Here is a 13,101-nt window from a genome sequence, read left to right as displayed (position 1 = left end):
TGATTTAATCATTCTGATCACTGTCACTGCTGTGTATTTATTTTTATATTTCACTTGTACTATGGGAGTGGTATGACCCAAGGAATGGATTCAGCAATTCTGCAAGTTCATAAATTATAAACGGGATTTCAAAAATGGTGCCTGTTATTGAAGCATCTGCCTGTGATGATAATTAAAAGGAAAACATTTATAAAGTGCTTAGATATTTCCTAACAGAGCAATGTATGCATCAGAAACTTTATAGCACAGGGCAAACCTCAAGGTTTAGTTGCCTAGTCAAACCTAAATCTCTGTCCAAAACAATTGGGCCCACAAAAAAAAAAAAAAATGATCCTAAGAAATGCAAGAGAAAGAAAAAGTTAAATTACAAGGTACAATACTGTTCTCCATTTTTTTGAACGTTAACCTGTTCAGGCTATGTGGGGTTTTTATGTTTCTCTCTCTCTCTCTCTCTTTCTTTCTTTTAGTGTCATCATGTTTTCATTGTCATTTGTTTCTAGGTATTTTTTGATTTCCTCTTTGATTTCTTCAGTGATCTCTTAGTTATTTAGTAGTGTATTGTTTAGCCTCCATGTGTTTGTATTTTTTACAGATTTTTTCCTGTAATTGATATCCAGTCTCATAGCGTTGTTATCAGGAAAGATACTTGATACGATTTCAATTTTCTTAAATTTACCACAGCTTGATTTGTGACCCAAGATATGATCTATCCTGGAGAATGTTCCATGAGCACTTGAAAAGAAAGTGTATTCTGTTGTTTTTGGATGGAATGGCCTATAAATATCAATTAAGTCCATCTTTTTTATTGTGTCATTTAAAGCTCGTGTTTCCTTATTTATTTTCATTTTGGTTGGTCTGTCCATTGGTGAAAGTGGGGTGCTAAAGTCCCCTACTATGATTGTGTTACTGTCGACTCCCCCTTTTATGGCTATTAGCATTTGCCTTCTGTATTGAGGTGCTCCTATGTTTGGTGCATAAATATTTACCACTGTTATATCTTCTTGGATTGATGCCTTGATCATTATGTAGTGTCCTTCTTTGTCTCTTGTAATAGTCTTTATTTTAAAGTCTATTTTGTCTGATATGAGAATTGCTACTCCAGCTTTCTTTTGATTTCCATTTGCATGGAATATCTTTTTCCATCCCACCACTTTAAGTCTGTATGTGTCCCTAGGTCTGAAATGGGTCTCTTGTAGACAGCATATATATGGATCTTGTTTTTGTATCCATTCAGCCAGTCTATGTCTTTTGGTTGGAGCATTTAATCCATTATATTTAAGGTAATTATCAATAGGTATGTTCCTGTTACCATTTTCTTAATTGTTTTGGCTTTGTTATTGTAGGTCTTTTCCTCCTCTGTGTTTTCTGCCTAGAGAAGTTCCTTTAGCATTTGTTGTAAAGCTGGTTTTGTGGTGCTGAATTCTCTTAGCTTTTGCCTGTCTGTAAAGGTTTTAATTTCTCTGTCGAATCTGAATGAGATCCTTGCTGGGCAAAGTAATCTTGGTTGTAGGTTTTTCCCTTTCATCACTTTAAATATGTCCTGCCACTCCTTTCTGGCTTGCAGAGTTTCTGCTGAAAGATAAGCTGGTACCCTTAAGGGGATTCCCTTGTATTTTATTCGTTGTTTTTCCCTTGCTGCTTTTAATATTTTTTCTTTGTATTTAATTTTTGATAGTTTGATTAATAGTTTCTTGGCATGTTTCTCCTTGGATTTTTCCTGTATGGGACTCTCTGAGCTTCCTGGACTTGATTTACTATTTCCTTTCCCATATTAGGGAAGTTTTCATCTATAATCTCTTCAAATATTTTCTCAGTCCCTTTCTTTTTCTCTTCTTCTTCTGGGACCCCTATAATTCGGATGTTGGTGCATTTAATGTTTTGCCAGAGGTCTCTGAGACTGTTCTCAATTCTTTTCATTCTTTTTTCTTTATTCTGTTCTGCAGTAGTTATTTCCACTATTTTATCTTCCAGGTCACTTATCCGTTCTTCTGCCTCAGTTATTCTGCTATTGATTCCTTCTAGAGAATTTTTAATCTCATTTATTGTGTTGTTCATCATTGTTTGCTCCTTAGTTCTTCTAAATGTCTTCTGTTAAATGTTTCTTGTATTGTCTCCATTCTATTTCCAAGATTTTGGATCATCTTTTCTATCATTACTCTGAATTCTTTTTCAGGTAGACTGCCTATTTCCTCTCCATTTGTTTGGTCTGGTGGGTTTTTACCTTGCTCCTTCATCTGCTGTGTGTTTCTTTGTCTTCTCATTTTGCTTAACTTACTGTGTTTGGGGCCTCCTTTTCTCAGGCTGTAGGTTCATAGTTCCTGTTGTTTTTGGTGTCTGCCCCCAGTGGCTAAGGTTGGTTCAGTGGGTTGTGTAGGCTTCCTGGTGGAGGCGACTGGTGCCTGTGTTCTGGTGGATGAGGCTGGATCTTGTCTTTCTCGTGGGCAGGACTGTGTACAGTAGTGTGTATGGGGGTGTCTGTGAACTTAGTATGATTTTTAGGGAGCCTCTCTGCTAATGGGTGGGGTGGTGTTCCTATCTTGCTAATTGGTTGGCATAGGGTGTCCAGCACTGTAGCTTTCTGGTCGTTGAGAGGAGCTGGGTCTTAGCGTTGAGATGGAGATGTCTGGGAGACCTTTTGCCATTTGATATTACGTGGAGCCAGGAGGTCTCTGGTGGACCAATGTCCTGAACTCAGCTCTCCCACCTCAGAGGCACAGGCCTGACACCCAGCCAGAGCATCAAGACCCTGTCAGCCACACGGTGTAGAGCACACAGAACTTGACTCAACACACTAAATACCGGAAAAGAATATATAAGGCTGGTAAGAATCTGGGGAAAGCAGCACCCTCAACAGCTGGTTTCCCACCCATTGTTTTACTACCCAAAATAGACATGGCTAACATTAATTTTTGTCATTGCTAATGTCTAGAATATGTCTTTTCTAATCAACTTTATATGTACACATAAAACTTTAGAAAATGAAATCTCACTGTATACACTGTTAGGAATTTGCTTGTGAGCATTTCCCCATGTCTTCATTATTCTTCTTCAATGCCATTTTAATAACTACATTGTATATCATTGTGATGGTTAATTTTATGTGTCGCTTGTCTGGGCTAAGGGGATGCTCGGAGAGCTGGCAAAACATTATTTCTGGGTCTGTCTGTGAGAGTGCTTCTGAAAGAGATTAGCATTTGAATCAATAGACTGAGTAAAGAAGATCTGGGTTCACCAGTGTGGGCAGGCACCATCCAATATGTTGAGGGCCCTAATATTAGAACAAAAAGGTGGAGGAAGGGCAATTTCTCTCTCTCTCTCTCTCTTAAGCTGAGTCATGCATCTTCTCTTGCCCTCAGACATCAGAGTTCCTGGATCTAGGGCCTTTGGCCTTGGATTGGGACTTACACCATCAGCTCCCCTGGTTCTCAGAGTTTCTGCTTCAGACTGAATTATACTACCAGCTTTCCTGATTATGCAGCTTGAGATAACATATCATGGGACTTCTCAGCCTCCATAATCTTGTGAGCCAAATCTGATAATAAACTTCCTCTTATATGTCTATATATATACTCTCAGCTCTGTTTCTTTAGAGAATCCTGACTAATTCAATCACTTATTTAACAAATTCCATATTGTTGGACATTTGGGTTGTTTCCAATTTTCAGCCATCTGGTTTTTTGTTTGTTTGTTTGTTTGTTTTTGTGGTACGCCGGCCTCTCACTGTTGTGGCCTCTCCCATTGCGGAGCAACAGGCTCCGGATGCGCAGGCTCAGTGGCCATGGCTCACGGGCACAGCCGCTCCGCGGCATGTGGGATCTTCCCAGACCGGGGCACGAACCCGTGTCCCCTGCATCGGCAGGCGGACTCTCAACCACTGCGCCACCAGGGAAGCCCCAATTTTCAGCCATTTGAAACAGTACTGCAGTGAACATCCTTATAGCTGTATCGATAACTACATCTGTGTCTCTTTTTTTCATTTCATACTAAAGGCTAAAAGGAACGATCCTTAATCTCTATAATCAAACAACTTTTATTTCTGTAGCACGATTGACAAGGGAGCTTGGATGGAAGTGTATATATAATATTAAACAGTTGCATAACACGGTGCCTACATATATAGTATTTGCTCAACAAATGATGGCTATTAAGAGCTCCAAGAAAGCATAACCTTCCTGACATCAAATTCAAAGGGCAGTTTTCCTCAGCTGCCATATAAACTTTGACAAAGCCTTTTTAAAGCGATTTAAATGTTTGTGTTATACCATTCCTCAGAAAATGGGTTCCATTAATTTAGTATTTATATGAAAAAAAAGATTTCCTTTTGTCCCACCTATATTTCAGGGTCCCCCTCTTCCTAATATTTTAGAATTAGATGAATCTATTTTTAACTCAAAGTACACATAAAACTTAAAAACTTATAGGAGCATATTGTATGCAAAACAGAGTTCACTATTTTTTTTTAAAATAGATTGTGATACTTTTAGAAAATATCGCAATCACATCAATAGAAATTAATAAATGAGACTGAGGATTTTCACTTTTTATATTAAATATTTCTAAAATATTTTATTATAACTGGCAATTTTAATTTTTAATTGGATTAAATACTACTAGTAAGTGGGCAAAATTTCTTCCATACTTGGTTCAATATCCTACAAGAGACTTGTGTCTTTTAGACTTTCAAGTAACCAGGTTTTCAACATGGCAAATCCTCGTTTAGATGTCAGCAGAGAATTTCTATACATCGCAGGTTTTTGATGAGTGTCTAAAATAATCATCACGTTAGGCATATTAAGGATTAGTTTGCTAAGGATTACAGCTTAGGGCCTGGTATATAGGTAACGATTAAAATTTTATTAATAAATAAATGAATGAGTCAGTGTCAACAGGTATTGCCTTTGACCATAGCAAAATTATGGTCAAAATTAACATCCAGGAAAACTCTTATTCCTTCTCTTTATGTATAATCACCATTGATTCATAACTTCTCCTGGTTCCCTCATCTGTAAAATGGGAATAGCAATAGTGCTCTGTATAATTGTTGTGAGGATTTAGTAATGTAGCACATGTAAAGCACCTTGCATCAAGCTTGGTATTTAATAAGCCCTCAACAAATATAAGCTGTATTATGTTAACAGAAGCACTGTCATCACCATCACCATCATCATCATTCTGGAATGCAAATGCCATCTATCCTGCTCTCTTTTTAAACAGGCATGAGCCTTATTTTCTCTTTGAGAAGAAGGTTATTCTACTATAGTGGAGTTTCCAATACCTTCCCCACCTCAGGGTATGATGTGGAAGAGAGTCAGAATGTGAGAGTTGGAGGAGAAAGGGAGCCCATTAACTTGGGAAAAGCAACAACTTCCAGAAACCTTGGTCTAGTGTATGAGAAAAAAGGACTTAGTAATTATAACTGTTATGAAACTTTGTGTTTTATAAAGCTACAGGCTAGAAGTGTACAATAAAACAATTCTGAAATATCAAAAGACCACTTTGGGTGGCCTGCCAATGGATTATAGACATGACTTTTATATCGAGAGAGACTATCTGACATTGAATCAGAGGAATTATGTGGTTTGAGCAACAGGATATCAGTAGCTAGTTTGGGCTTAAATTAAAAAAAAATCAAAAGTGGCAAATCAGTGTAGCAGAACCTAAGAGATTTGTTATGTACAGTGTAAAGGAAGAGAGAGTTCTATAAACATCCAACTCTGGAAGAAAATGCTGGAGATTTTCCATTAAACCATTTCTTTTAGCACACAAACTTTTCAAGGACTTAATTGATTTTTAGGGAGACATTTAACATTGCAATCTGTAGGGGAGTGTTCCTCAAGCTAATTTAAGAGCAAATTTATCATAAAAACTCATTTTTCTAATTATTGAGGAGAGAGTAAATAGGATTGCAGGTTGGAGAGAGACATGGCAGATCTCAGGGGAAAAAAATCTCTCCAATTTACTAACACAAAAGGAGAAAGGAAGTGCAGAATTGTCCTTTATTGAAAACCACACTTGCAAAAGTTAATGAGAGCATGGCATTGCTATGTCTGTGAACCACTGATGGTTGATAAGCAGCTAGTCCTAAATGTTACCAGTTCAAGATGGAAACAAAAGCATGCACAAGTTTTAGCCCATAATTGGGCTGCTTCCAGAAGTTGGAAGCTTGCTGCTCCCTCTCCTCAAGGCAGACTACTGATCCGCGCATGCCATTCAAGTTCTAAATTCATATTTGCAGCAACCAAGGATTTCTCATCCACTGGAATGCAACATATACCAAATGTACAGGGTGGCAAAATGGAGTTATGTCTTGGGATGCTTAGGAGCCAAGTGTTCTGTTAAGGCAGGTAAATTGTGAAATAGAAGAGGTTAAAGTACTAAAACTGAATACAAACAATCCATCATTTCTCCCTGGAAATTTTCAAAATGATTTTGGCCATGAGTTACTCCATTCTAACAAAGAGGAGACTTCCGGGCATTGTAAATGATGTTGCTATACCTGCAGAAAGCCATCTTCAAGAAAGATTTTTATAATATTAACACATTTGAAATGTTTATGATTGGAGTCTGGTTCACCTAGGGGGTTAAAAATAGAAGACTTTTTACATTATATCTACAATGCCCTACAACCAAACCTGTTTGACTAGAGATTTGTCCATTGGCTTCCTGGTCTTTCTAGAAAGAATGTCTGAACGACTCCTTGGTTGCAGCTAATAATCTCAGCTTCAGCCAGTATATATATATACACATATATACAGCCTGGACTCTTCTATCAGTGTTGGGGAAAATAAGAATTCTCTTTCTAAACTCTATCTTGCTGTCACCAGCCTTACCTCCTTGGATCAATCCTCCACAGTGCCATCAGAGATACCTTCCTAAAACATAAATCTGATACTGTCAGGACTCTGTTTTAAACGTCTTTAGTGGCAAACCACTTTCCTACTGGATTAAGTCCAAAATCCTTATTATAACCGTTTAGAAGACCTATATGCTGGGCACTTTGTAAACATGTCATTTAATAGCATAACAATTACAATATTTTATAAATTATTAAACAAAGATTTTAAAAATTTCTCTTAAATGATGTGCCCTGTGACTTTTCATCTGTTGAGTAAATGGCTTCAGTTTTTCATGAATAGAGCAGATACATAGTAGAGCAGTGGTTTTCAACCAGGAATAATTTGTCCCCCTGGAAGAAATGTGGTAATGTTCAAGACATTTTTGATTGTCACAACTGGGAAGAGATGACTGGTACCTAGTGAGTGGAGACCAGGGATGCTGCTCGACTTGCTACAATGCAGAGGACAGCCTCCCACAGCAAAAAACTGCCCAGTTCAAAATGCAAATAGTGCCGAGGTTGAGAAATCTTGTGTTAAAACAATAAAATAGGGCTTCCCTGGTGGCGCAGTCATTGAGAGTCCGCCTGCCGATGCAGGGGACACGGGTTCATGCCCCAGTCCGGGAGGATCCTACATGCCGCGGAGCGGCTGTGCCCGTGAGCCATGGCCGCTGAGCCTGCACGTCCGGAGCCTGTGCTCCGCAACAGGAGAGGCCACGACAGTGAGAGGCCCACGTACCACACAGAAAAAAAGAAAAAGGAAAAGAAAAACAATGAAATATATTGCTCAGCTATGACCATAAAATTTGGGTTTGGAGTCTCATGCTACAACAGTAGACCTCAGAGGCTGATGGGTGGGTCCCTCTGGGAATTTTCCTTTGCTTCATGCAGGGTTACAGTGAACACTGAGGAAGGAATTGGGACCATATTGCACCAATATATATGGCACAGCTGGTGGGCCAGAATCTCCAAGTAAGTCAGTCAGGAAAAGAGGTCAGAGGAGTTAGGAAAAAAATTAGAATGGCAAAGGAGCATCTCACATGTGGTAGACTCCTCACTCAGCACAGGTAGTAGCATTCATTGCTCTAGGTTCTTATGAAGAATTTGAGGGACCTGAGAAGCTGTCCCTCTGAGAGCCTACAGTGACAAATTCTGCTCTAGCTAAAGGTCTGTTTCTACCTTCTTTGCCATTTAAGATTCTTACATCCTCCAACTTCATCTGTTGGTGTTTCCATTAATCATCATCTCTTTAGGACATGACGCACTGGTGAAACAATGGTTTTGGAAGCTAGACTGAGTTGAGAAAGAAAAAGCAATTCTAAAATCTCCTTTTAGCATATCAAAAGTAAAGCTTTCAGATCTGAATGTACATTTTCACCACAAGCCAGAGGAACTTGGATATCACGATATGACATAAGGAAATTTCCCAGCTGCCCAGAGGCTATTTTCATGGTAAGGGAATCTGGGAGTAACGTGGTGAAAGTGGAAAGGAGGCCAGTGGTTAGGCACAAGGGTAATTTCCCTTCAGGGTCAAGAGCTTGGATGGAGTGTGAAAGGCAGTAAAAATTCCAGATAGCATTGTGCAGGAGCTGAAAGTTTCAGGGATTTGGGATCTACTTTCCTCTTGTTATTCTGGAAGGAGATCATTTTCAGTGTTCTTCTGACAAATATGCAATGGTGGAGGAAAAGGGAGCATGGCAAGTTTTTGGCAGAGCTGGCATGGGAGGAATCCAGATGTTTCCACAGGTACCTGGTAAGGAATAGAAAAAGATAACTATTCGAGGTTGAGAGTCAGCAGTTCAATGAGAGTTGACTTTATAGAAGAGGGTAGGAGTGGACAACAAGAGCTTGGACTCAGATGCAGGATGTAGCTGAGATTCAGGGGATCTGCAGCAAGAAGGCCTACATCACCATGGGAAGGGAGGAAAACACACCAAAGAAAAAGAACCAAGGAAATAAGACCAAAGTTTTACCATCTCTCAACTTCAATGACAATTACCAAGTGGGACCAAGGATATCTTCACGAACCAACGAAGTCCTGGAAGGACCAGCCTTGTGGATTTGCAATCCAGGAGCCAGTCTGTGACAATACATGTAATACGTATACACAGGCACCAGCTTAGGAAGAAGAGGAAGAAAGGCAACCCTTTGAGAGAACCAGAAATGAAGATCTATCCAAATGTCTAAGCAAGGTTAAGGGAATGGGCACTCAAGAGTTTTAGATAAGTTATGGGAAATAAAGAAGATTTGTTGTGGCACATGAAATTATAGTAGTTAATATGTTGATACTCATTTCAGTAGGAAACTCCTACTTACAGGGTATAACTATGAGGAAACCGAAGCACAGAAAATAACCTAACTTGCCCAAGTTCACAGAAACAGTATGTGGAGGAGCTCTGGCTCCAAAGCCCAGGATCTTCCCACTGTGCCTGCCATCATTGTGGCATTTCAGCAGACTTTTGGCAGTCTGGCCTCGTTTACGACTACAATCTTCATATTCCCTTTGTTTCAGACACAGGATTATTTCCCAAACATGCCATGCATTTTCCTCCTTCATGCTTTTGAACAAGTTTTCCCTGCTGTTTCAATGTATTTCCAAGACACCCTTTTTACTTCCCCCAGTTGACCTTTTCTTCCACCCAGCTTGACACCTTTTGACTAGTCCTGAGCCCTCTTTGTTGGTAGCAAAAGGTGGGAAGTATTGAGAAACAAACTGGCAAAACTTAGTTACCCAAGCCAATTCCTGGAGAGACTGCTGTCTCACCCAGTTCGGTTTCCTCTGGGCAGAGGCTGCCATGCCAGCAGACAAGACAGCGTGGGTTTACCACCACCTACTTGATTTTCACGAGCTACTACCATATCGGCAGAGTCACACCAGATCTGCAATACCTGTTAAGTTCTCAAGCTCAAAGGCGTGGATCAACCATCCTTTTTAAAGCCCCACCGTTCCCTTGACATTTCATCCTTCTTCCTCTGGAGCACATGCCTCCCCAGTTTCTCCCCAGCTCTCCTCCACAATGAAACTAGCCAGCCCACGCTCAGTTCCTGTTTATCTATTTGCACATGGCTTTCCTCCTTATAGTGTCATTTATAGGAGAGGAAAACGCCTCCAGCCAGGACAATCAGGAGTATCTCAGTTAAATCCTCTGCTTCACTTGGTTTATCTCCAGCTGGCTCATCTCACTCTCGTGGTCACAAGAATCTAAACACCCTGCAACCTCTTCTCTTACTGACCTTCACTGAGGTCTTCTTTCAACTACTCTGATCAATTCATGTTCTCCTAAAGCCAGTTAGGTTAGTACAGCACTTTCCAATAGAACTTGCTATGGTGGTGGAAAATTTCGTATCTGCGCTGTCCAGTATGGTACCCGATAGCCACATGTGGCCACTGAGCCTTTGAAATATGGCTACTGTTAGCAATAAACTGATTTTTTTACATTTTAATTAAGTGTAAATGTAAATAGCCATCTGGAACTGGTGACTACCAGACTGGACAAACAAAGGATTGGAACATTCTATTTTGGCCAATGTAACATACAAAATATCTCCTAGCATATATTCAAAGCATTCATGATATATTTACATACCCACTAACCAAATATATCTTACATACTTTACACTTAACCTAAATTTTTTCATTCCTCCAATACAGTAGATTTTCCTTTTCTTCGATAATAGCTATCAGCTATTATAACCAAGCCAAAAATTACCCCCTCAGCAAAGCTTCCCTGTCACCTCTATGGAAGCAGTCACCACTCCTTTTCCAAGACTCACACATCATTCTATGCATATACCTATCACAGAACCCATCACAGTGTATTAGTTCATTTTTTACATTTTCATCCCCATCGCTCCTGTTAGAATGTGTTCTCTCTGAAAGAGGGAAGAGACTCTTTTATTCCTCTTGGATTCACTAATACCTACGTAAGAGTGGACATAGTAAACATAAAACTGTCAGACAAGTAAACGAGTGAAAAATAACTAAAGGAAAGATTGGTAGAAAGGTTACAACAATTTTTTTTTAATGAACATGGGAAGAATAAAGTCTGGCTGGGGCAGAGATAATTGAAGTATAATCTGTTTTATGTCTTTTTTCTTCCACATTTCTTTTTTATGGGAGTCACTGTGATCTATTTGAGAGATAATGTAGAATTGTAATTGCTAATAAGGGCTCTGTAGAGACCAGCATTAAACAGAATTTGAGTTGTCAGTTAGCAAATGTTGGTAATAGATGGGAGACAACATGCCTGGTAGAACAGTTCTCACCACAGTTGTCATCTGCTATGCATACCAACCTAAGACATTCCTCTGCAGACTTTTGAGTCACAATTAATATACTGCAGTGTTGCCATCACTCCAGCCCCCTCCAATCCCTTTTCCAGTACCACTTCAGCAGTCTTTTAAATGCAGGTGCTTTGGGGTCGTGTCCATGATTAAAATCCATTGCTGACCAAACTCCTTAACATGACTTGAAAGACCCTGTGTGATCTGACACCCAACCCAGCTCTGCAGCCACACTAGCGTTTCCTCAGCCTGTCCTCACCAAGTTCTTTCTGGCCTCAGAGCGTGTGCACTTTCAGTTCATGCTCCTAGAACTCTCTTCACTCTCTTTTTTGCCTAGTTAATGCCAACTCATCCATGAGCTCTCGGCTCACATATCACACTTCCTGATGTCTGGACAAGGCCTTTTATAAGTAACATTTACCTCTCCATAATAACAACACTAATCACTGATTGTTTTACATATATTTGTGGGTATTTGATACAAGTCAGTCTCCACCCCCAAATGCTGAGTTCCATGGAGACCTGAGTGTGTTTACTTTTGTTGACCATGTGACTCTCTGGCTCCTACCACTGTCCTCAGCACAAAATGGACACGCAATAAATGTCTGTTTGATGAATGAATGATTGATTGGTACAAAAATAGCTCCCTTAAGAGCATAAGCCCAACAATAAATATTATTAAAGATCACGATTCAAGTACCTAAAGATCACGAAGGTTAGATCCCTGTTAAAGAATAAACATATCATCCTTATAGTAAAAACAGTAATGACTCTTAAACAAAGGATAAGGTGCCAAGGGGCTTCGCTGGTGGTCCAGTGGTAAAGAATCCACCTTCCAGTGCAGGGGAGGTGGGTTCGATCCCTGGTTGGTGAGCTAAGATCCCACATGCCATGGGGCAACTAAGCTCACGTGCCTCAACTAGAGAGCCCTCGTGCTGCAAACTGCAGAGCCCATGCACTCTGGAGCCCATGCGCCACAACTAGAGAGAGAGAAGCCCGTGCGCCACATGAAAGACTGCACATGCTGCAATGAAGATCCCACGTGCCGTAACTAAGACCCGATGGAGCCAAAAATAAATACAATACAATAAAGGATAAGGTGCCAAGATCACTTAACAGATTCTCTTAGTCTAGAAAGTGACTCATCTAGAGGTCACTAAATCAGCACAGCACAGCACCATCTGCAGTGACCAGCCAGATGTTTCCAGGGTTAATTAGAAGCATCGATGTTAGAATACCCAGAAATTATTGTGGAATTTACTTCACGAGTCAAGGATATGGACCTTTTAGCTTAAACATTTCCTGATCATTAAAACAAAACAAGTGAAATGGCAAATCTCACTTTTCACATTTTGCTTCTGGTTTTGGATATACTATGTACTTTACAAAAATATAATAAAACACATTGATTGGACTTCCCTCGTGGCGCAGTGGTTAAGAATCCACCTGCCAATGCAGGGGACACGGGTTCGAGCCCTGGTCCAGGAAGATCCCACATGCTGCAGAGCAACTAAGCCCGTGCGCTACAAGTACTGAGCCTGTGCTCTAGAGCCTCGGAGCCACAAGTACAGAGCCCAGGTACCACAACTACTGAAGCCCACGTGCCTAGAGCCCGTGCTCCACAACAAGAGAAGCCACCGCAATGAGAAGACAAGCACCGCAACAAAGAGTAGCCCCCACTCGCCACCACTAGAGAAAGCCCACGCAGCAAAGAAGACCCAATGCAGCCAAAAATAAATAAACAAACAAACAAATAAATAAAAATTTTTTAAAATTAAAAAAAAACACATTGATTACATACTGATAGTCACTCATTCATCAACTATTTAGTGACTCACTAATATTACCCAGCCATGGTGGACACACAAAGACACTATATCTGGACTCATGGTGCCTGCACTCCAGTAGATGATAATAGCTAACATTTATTGAGTCAATACTCTCATTCCAAGCACGTGCTAAGAGCTTTACATGCATTACCT

The sequence above is a fragment of the Phocoena phocoena genome, chromosome 10 (assembly GCF_963924675.1).
Source record: "Phocoena phocoena chromosome 10, mPhoPho1.1, whole genome shotgun sequence".
Taxonomy (NCBI): domain Eukaryota; kingdom Metazoa; phylum Chordata; class Mammalia; order Artiodactyla; family Phocoenidae; genus Phocoena; species Phocoena phocoena.
Note: the sequence above shows the minus strand (reverse complement) of the source record.